Raw genomic sequence first — 7,500 nt, 5'->3', positions numbered from 1 at the left:
GGCACCGCCGGCCACCCAGTGGGAACTCAGTTTGGAGGCATCAGCCTCCCTGAGACCACTTCCATCACAAGACTCGTGCAGCCATGCCGCACACTGCCGTCTCAGCTCAACGGTGGTCGTAACTCTGCTTGCACGAACACGCATCTGGTTTTCACACCAGGCCAACTGTCTAGCCACATACGTGGTTTCGGCAGCGGCCGACGCGGCCGGCAGCGAGCTCCTACACAGCCGTTGCAGTCGGTTGTACTTTAGAATAGGGATAAAAGCTCTCAAAAGAGGCATCCCGAGACCGCCACTCTGTATCGGCGCATGAAAGTAGCCGGCAGGCACATCGTGGGGAAGTCGCAACCAGCGTCGAACCGCAGTTCTTACTGTCACATCCGCCCTTTTCAACGTTTTGGCGCAGACTGAACCCACCACCCATCGGTGATAATACCTCTGGAGGAGGCAGTCTCGCAGCAACCGTATCCTCTGTTGAGGTTTTAACGGTGCTTTCGTGAGTAGCTCGACGGCCAGAGCTAACGGCGGGATGTGTGCATATTCCCTAGCACCTTGGTAGTCATTGCCCAGGTACGTCCAAATCTCCGTTGGGGATCTCTGCGGTATCACCACTCCCCCCAGTGTGAAGCTTGGTGTTGTTTCCACTTTAACCTTCTTGTCTCGTCCTGAAGGCACTAGAGATAGGACGCCTGTCTTTTTAGCGTTAATACTGAGCCCACATCGCTCTAAGGCTTCATGCAGCCGAGTCAAATTCTCCTGCAAGCCAACTTTGGTAGATGACAGGAGTACAATGTCGTCAGCGTAACCCAGCACGTCGACCACCCTTCCACCGATTCTATACCCAACATCCTCCGAGAGAAGCCCAAGTGTCCGATCCACGACCAGACTGAACAGTAGGGGCGACAGAGGATCTCCTTGTCTCACACCACGTCCCAGCTGCATCCTCGACACTACACCATCGGCGCCTTGGATCACCGTGGCGGCATTATCATATGCGGCTCTGACATACTCTCGGAAGGCCAATGGCAACCCTGCTTCCTCGAGTGTCTTATGTATGGCGTTATGCGATACCGTGTCGAATGCCTTCGACAGGTCCACACACGCCACATGGAGTGCCCTCTTGCTCCTTTTAGCGTCGCCCAGCAATGCCGTCAATGTCGTGACGTTTTCGCAAACGCCATCGACCGGCCGAAATCCTCGCTGACGCTTATCAAATATGTCAAGAGCCGATAGTCTCTTTGCCAGTATCTTGTGTAAGTGTCTCAACACAACGGAGCCTATACTCAGAGGTCGATAGTCCGACGGCTTAGGCCGTTCCGGCATCTTCCCCTTTTCTAGGAACACCGTCCTGGTAGTGGTGATCGAGGCGGGAGCCTCTCCTGCTAGGAGCAACAGGTTGAACAGCAAGGCCCGGATCGGAGCCGGAACGGCATTCCAAACACGAGGCACTATGCCATCCAAACCTGGCGCAGAACCAATCCTTACGGAAACCCGACTAACCTCAGAAACTGAGATCGGGTCCCAGAGCGAGGACTTATCGGCCGGTGGGTTGCTAGACCCAGCCGCGCCCTCACCGACGCCTTCGAGATGAATCCCTCTGGCCATCGGTGGATGTCTCCGGGTGGAACTGGCTCGTGTCCTTGACTCTCCGTACCGCTCCCGCAACGACGCCAAGTCTCCATCCGCACCACTGGACGCCTCCATAATGGGACGCCAGTATTCGCGGAATTCAACTTCGGACGGTCGTGTACGTTCGGAGTTTCCATCGAGTATTCTCGCAAGACACGTCTTGAGGTTTTTCTTATATAGAGATTGCACAATTGCATATTCTCTAATCCTCATTTGCTTCCTACTACTCTCTTTGTTCTTTGGAGGATTGCGCCTCGCTGTCTTTGCTCGTCGAGGAGAGCGCGTCGTCTGTACCGGGAAGACCTTGCCCAGCCATCTCTCAATGGCATGGACGTCGTATCTTCCCTCCAGAAATTCTCCAGCCGTAGCCAATAGAGAACCAGCCTCGTAGCTACGGAAGCGTCGGACCTGCTCTATGAGCTCCTCCACCGCGCTTCGAAGCCTCTCAACACCCGTACTTGGGTCGTGAGGTAAAGGCTGCGACGCCGCCATCATACCAGGGTTTTCCCCTTCGTCCGTCTCAATGGCGGCAGGGCCAGCGACTCCTGTCATCATCGCTTCTGCCCTGTTGCCTGTGCCGTCCACGTCTGGTCCTGACGCGATTTCCTGGCTGAACTGAAGGACCAAGCCTCCGGTAAGCCTCTTGTCGACGCTTACCTTTGACCGCTTCCAACGTTCTATGGGGGAACATCTCCTGGAGGTGTTGGTTCATGAAGAGAACCCCCGCTGAGGCGGCTGTTGCCTCACTCCTCGCCATGAGACGGATTTCCTCCTCTGACCATCTGGCCCTGACTCGCTCGACATTGATAGCGCTGTTGGCTTCCTCGGGGTGGGCACGTACAACGTGTAACCCCAGGCCACGCGTGCTCCGAAACTCCCTTCCGCAGTGCTCACAGTGAACTGGGTTCGTCTGAGACGCCTGCATGTTGGCATTATCGCTATTAACCGCGGGAGAATCGTCGCCTCCAACGGGGGTCGCTACACCACCCGCCACACCGCCTCTAGCACGCAGTGCCCGGGCCATCCGAGAACCCGGGCGGTGAGATTCTCTTTCATTTGTACTCATCATATTTACTGCGTGGTGGGGAGCAAACGGTATATCAACCGAGAGTCCCCGAAAAGCCTCACCTTTCTTGGCCCCACAACTCACCATAGGATTCGGCACATGGGCACAAGACCCTTTAGGGCGCACTAACGCTGAGACACCATTTAGCCGCTACGCAATTAAGCCGCAGCGTTACCAGGAGTACCACGAGGAGGTAGGATGCTCAACTTGAACGTGAGAGGCTGTTTGAGGCGCATCACGTTCCAATAAACTACGCCCTCTTACCGGAGCCAGCGTTGCTAGCCGGAGGGACTCGTCCGACACCGAAGTCCCATCGCGGCGTGTTGCTTTGCCGGCTCGGAAAAGAGACATAGCCACCACGCTCTCTTACCAGTCTTCGCTCCGCTCAGCCGGAGGGACACGTCATTCGACAATGTCCCATCGCGGCGTGTTGCTTTGCTAAACGGAAGAGAGTCATAGTTACTCCCGCCGTTTACCCGCGCTTGCTTGAATTTCTTCACGTTGACATTCAGAGCACTGGGCAGAAATCACATTGCGTCAACACCCGCGAGGGCCATCGCAATGCTTTGTTTTAATTAGACAGTCGGATTCCCCTAGTCCGTGCCAGTTCTGAGCTGAGCGTTGAATGGCGGCCGAAGAGGACGACCACGACGGCTCGCGCCGCCACGGAAGCCTCGCAGCAAGGAAGATCCGCGGGAGGCCAAGGCACGGGACCGAGCTCGGATCCCGGGACCGGCGCGAGAACGCCGACCGTTCACCTCGCCCAGGCCCGGCACGTCAGCCAGACCCGCTTCCCGACCAAGCCCGACACGCCCCGCTCCTCAGAGCCAATCCTTATTCCGAAGTTACGGATCCAATTTGCCGACTTCCCTTACCTACATTATTCTATCGACTAGAGGCTCTTTACCTTGGAGACCTGCTGCGGATATGGGTACGAACCGGCGCGACACCTCCACGTGGCCCTCTCCTGGATTTTCAAGGTCCGAGGGGAAGATCCGGACACCGCCGCAACTGCGGTGCTCTTCGCGTTCCAAACCCTATCTCCCTGCTAGAGGTTTCCAGGGAACTCGAACGCTTATACAGAAAAGAAAACTCTTCCCGGATCTCCCGACGGCGTCTCCAGGTCATTTTGGGTTACCCCGACGAACACTCTTACGAGGGCCCGAATTGTATGCGGTTCCGCTGCCGGGTTCCGGAATAGGAACCGGATTCCCTTTCGCCCGACGGGCGTGTGTCATCGACAACGACGAACAACGACAAAATTTTTTCTTTCGAAAAACTTTGCGCGTTCCTCTGTCCGATATATAAATATATATTTATATTTAATATATATCGAGGTTTCTCTTAGACACTCGAGTATATTGTACGCCGTCATTGACATAGGATTTCTCCTAGGGCTTAGGATCGACTGACTCGTGTGCAACGGCTGTTCACACGAAACCCTTCTCCACGTCAGTCCTCCAGGGCCTCGCTGGAGTATTTGCTACTACCACCAAGATCTGCACCGACGGCGGCTCCAGGCAGGCTCACGCCCAGACCCTTCTGCGCTCACCGTCGCGACCCTCCTACTCGTCAGGGCTTCGTGACGACGCGAGAGGCGCGGTTCGGCGCGAGGCCTCGCCGCGCGCTGCCCGTTGCCGCCCCACTTGCCGCTGACGGCAGAGTATAGGCTCGACGCTTCAGCGCCATCCATTTTCAGGGCTAGTTGCTTCGGCAGGTGAGTTGTTACACACTCCTTAGCGGATTCCGACTTCCATGGCCACCGTCCTGCTGTCTTAAGCAACCAACGCCTTTCATGGTGTCCCATGAGCGTCGAGTTGGGCGCCTTAACTCTGCGTTTGGTTCATCCCACAGCGCCAGTTCTGCTTACCAAAAATGGCCCACTTGGCACTCTGATCCGAAGATGCTCGTGGCTTCATAATTCAAGAAAGCCAGAGATCTCACCCATTTAAAGTTTGAGAATAGGTTGAGGTCGTTTCGGCCCCAAGGCCTCTAATCATTCGCTTTACCAGATGAGACTCGCGCGCGTTCCGTGCGGAACGGCCGAGTGCCAGCTATCCTGAGGGAAACTTCGGAGGGAACCAGCTACTAGATGGTTCGATTAGTCTTTCGCCCCTATACCCAGTTCCGACGATCGATTTGCACGTCAGAATCGCTACGGACCTCCATCAGGGTTTCCCCTGACTTCGTCCTGACCAGGCATAGTTCACCATCTTTCGGGTCCCAACGTGTACGCTCTGGGTGCGCCTCTTCTCGCGATGAGAACGAGACGCCCCGGGAGTGCGAGGCCGCATCGCGACGCGGCCCATCCTCCCTCGGTCGACGGCCAGGGCCGACCTTCACTTTCATTGCGCCTTTAGGTCTCGCGACAAGTCCCAATGACTCGCGTACATGTTAGACTCCTTGGTCCGTGTTTCAAGACGGGTCCTAAGAGTACCCAAAGCAGTAGCGTCGCCGACCGGTATCGGTCTGCCGCGCGCGGCACCCCTTGCGGGGAGCGCGCGCGGCGAGACGTTCTCGGGCCTGTCGAAGGTGAATCCGTACTTTAACCAACAGCGGGCCAGGACCGGGGACGGCGCAAAGTCCGCAAACCTCCGGGTACCGTGGCGCGCGCTTGCGACGGCCTCGACGCACCAAAGTGCGGCCTGATACCATGCGCGTACCGCCGAGCAGCCGGCCGGGCGACCGGGGGTTTGTCGCGTGCCGTTTTACCGGCGACGCGACAGTCGACACACCCGGGCCGTAGACCGACACCCAGCGGGTCGCGACGTTCTACTTGGGGAGAAGTGCACGACGACGAGCGCCGGACATCGACGCACGGTAGCGTGCCCGCGCGCGAGCCGCGAGGACTCCGCGGGACATCGCCCACCGACGCGAAGCCAGCGCCGCTGACGATGAATCTCCCCGTTCGATCTTTTGGGTTTCTTAGGTTTACCCCTGAACGGTTTCACGTACTCTTGAACTCTCTCTTCAAAGTTCTTTTCAACTTTCCCTCACGGTACTTGTTCGCTATCGGTCTCGTGGTCGTATTTAGCCTTAGATGGAGTTTACCACCCACTTAGAGCTGCACTCTCAAGCAACCCGACTCTAAGGAGAGATCCTCCCGAGACGCGCACCGGTCGCTACGGGCCTGGCACCCTCTACGGGTAAGTGGCCCCATTCAAGATGGACTTGGACGCGACGCGACAACTCGGGATAAGCGGATCCTCCCAAACACCACATTTCCCTGCGGCGGAACCGCGGGATTCGGTGCTGGGCTCTTTCCTGTTCGCTCGCCGCTACTAAGGAAATCCTGGTTAGTTTCTTTTCCTCCGCTTAATAATATGCTTAAATTCAGCGGGTAATCTCGCCTGCTCTGAGGTCGTCGAAATGATACTGCGCGCGGGCGCGCTCTCTTTTGATTCTCCGCCCTCGTGAGAGAGGGGGGCCAGCGGCGCACCGCGCATGCGCGGGGTAGGAGAGCGCGGAGAACGAAAGAACCCAATCTTTCGGCAGAGTTCGAGAGAACGAGAGAGAGAGAGAGTTAGAGGTGTGCGCTACTAAAAAAAACTACAACAAAATTATTATTTGTTGCGCTTTTTTTATATAATTCGAGTGTTCGGGGCGAATCGATTTCGAAACGAGTACGCGACGACGCCTGCCGGTCCCAAAATAATTCGACATCCTTTTTTTCCGTGGCGGAAAAGGAAAATTTTCGTGGACTCGGACACGCGGTCGGCTCGCGATTCACCCGCGAACGCGCGCTGCTCTCCGTAGTATAATACTCTCTTCTCTTCTCCGTCCCGTTATCACGGCGACGGAGGAAGGGGGCAAGCGGCCCGCCGGCGCACCGAGAGGACTGAGTGAGAGAGCTGGAGAGAGAGAGAGAGAGAGAGATAGCGAGTGAGAGAGCGGCGACACACGGGGGGGCGGTAGCGAGACGGCGGCGCGGGATGAACGAGACGAGACTCGTTCTTTCTCTCCACGGGCGCACGGCCGTTCGCACCGCAAAATTCTCTCCGCCGCCGCGGTCGGGCTCTTCTCTTCTCCTTCTCCTCCTCCTCCTCCTCCTTTTCCTCTCTCCTCCATTCGACAAGTCTCTGGGCGCGGGGGCGCTTCGCCACCTCTTCTTCTTCATCTTTCTTCTCTTACTCTTTCTCTCACACAAGTCTCCTCCTCGCCACCCGGTAAAATGTTTTTTAAACCCGGGTGTCATTTCAGACGACGCCGAGGACGAGAACGGGGGTCCCCCAAGCTTTTCAAGCGGGGTATACCACCCGCCGGGCTCCTCTCTCGGGCGAACGTCCAACGGATCGCTCGTACGCCGATCGAGAGCTCCGCGCGACACGGCTCAGCGGACGACGCGCGCAAGTTTTGGCGCGCGCGCGCGCCGTGGCCAGTCGGCGCGTGATCGTCTCGTCCCTCTATTATATATAGAGGGATACGTGAGACTCTCTCGCGGAAAGGCGCAAGCAGTTTCGGGTTATTTAAACGACCCTCAGCCAGGCGTGGTCCGGGAATTGTATCCGTGGACCGCAATGTGCGTTCGAAATGTCGATGTTCATGTGTCCTGCAGTTCACAAGTTGACGCGCAATTAGCTGCGTTCTTCATCGACCCACGAGCCAAGTGATCCACCGTTCAGGGTAATCGTTTTGCATTTATCGTCGCGTTTTACATTATCAAACGCTCCGTGTTACAATAATCTTACTTTTAGTCTGCTGCCCCCTTCTCCTCTTCGAGGAGAGAGAGAGCAGAGAACGGCAGTGACGTCGTCGTCGTCGTCGGGTGGTTTTTGGGCCTACCCGGGCGGCTTCTTCGATCGTCA

General features: G+C 56.9%; 2 non-coding genes across 2 annotated transcripts in view; both read right to left on the bottom strand.

The window, feature by feature from the left end:
- LOC140664344 (large subunit ribosomal RNA) overlaps positions 1-6,059 on the bottom strand; it is an 8,164-nt gene extending 2,105 nt beyond the window's left edge. Inside the window, exon 1 of the ribosomal RNA XR_012046442.1 lies at positions 1-6,059. This exon is cut by the window's left edge and continues 2,105 nt beyond it. This is a non-coding gene — a ribosomal RNA (large subunit ribosomal RNA).
- Positions 6,060-7,166: 1,107 nt separating this feature from the next.
- On the bottom strand, positions 7,167-7,321 carry LOC140664347 (5.8S ribosomal RNA). The gene has a single exon (XR_012046444.1). It is a non-coding gene; the product is annotated as a 5.8S ribosomal RNA (ribosomal RNA).
- Positions 7,322-7,500: the final 179 nt, after the last annotated feature.

This window comes from Anoplolepis gracilipes, chromosome 3 (genome assembly GCF_047496725.1).
Source record: "Anoplolepis gracilipes chromosome 3, ASM4749672v1, whole genome shotgun sequence".
NCBI lineage: Eukaryota > Metazoa > Arthropoda > Insecta > Hymenoptera > Formicidae > Anoplolepis > Anoplolepis gracilipes.
The sequence above is the reverse complement of the archived record's forward strand: the minus strand, read 5'-3'. Positions and strand labels throughout refer to the sequence as shown.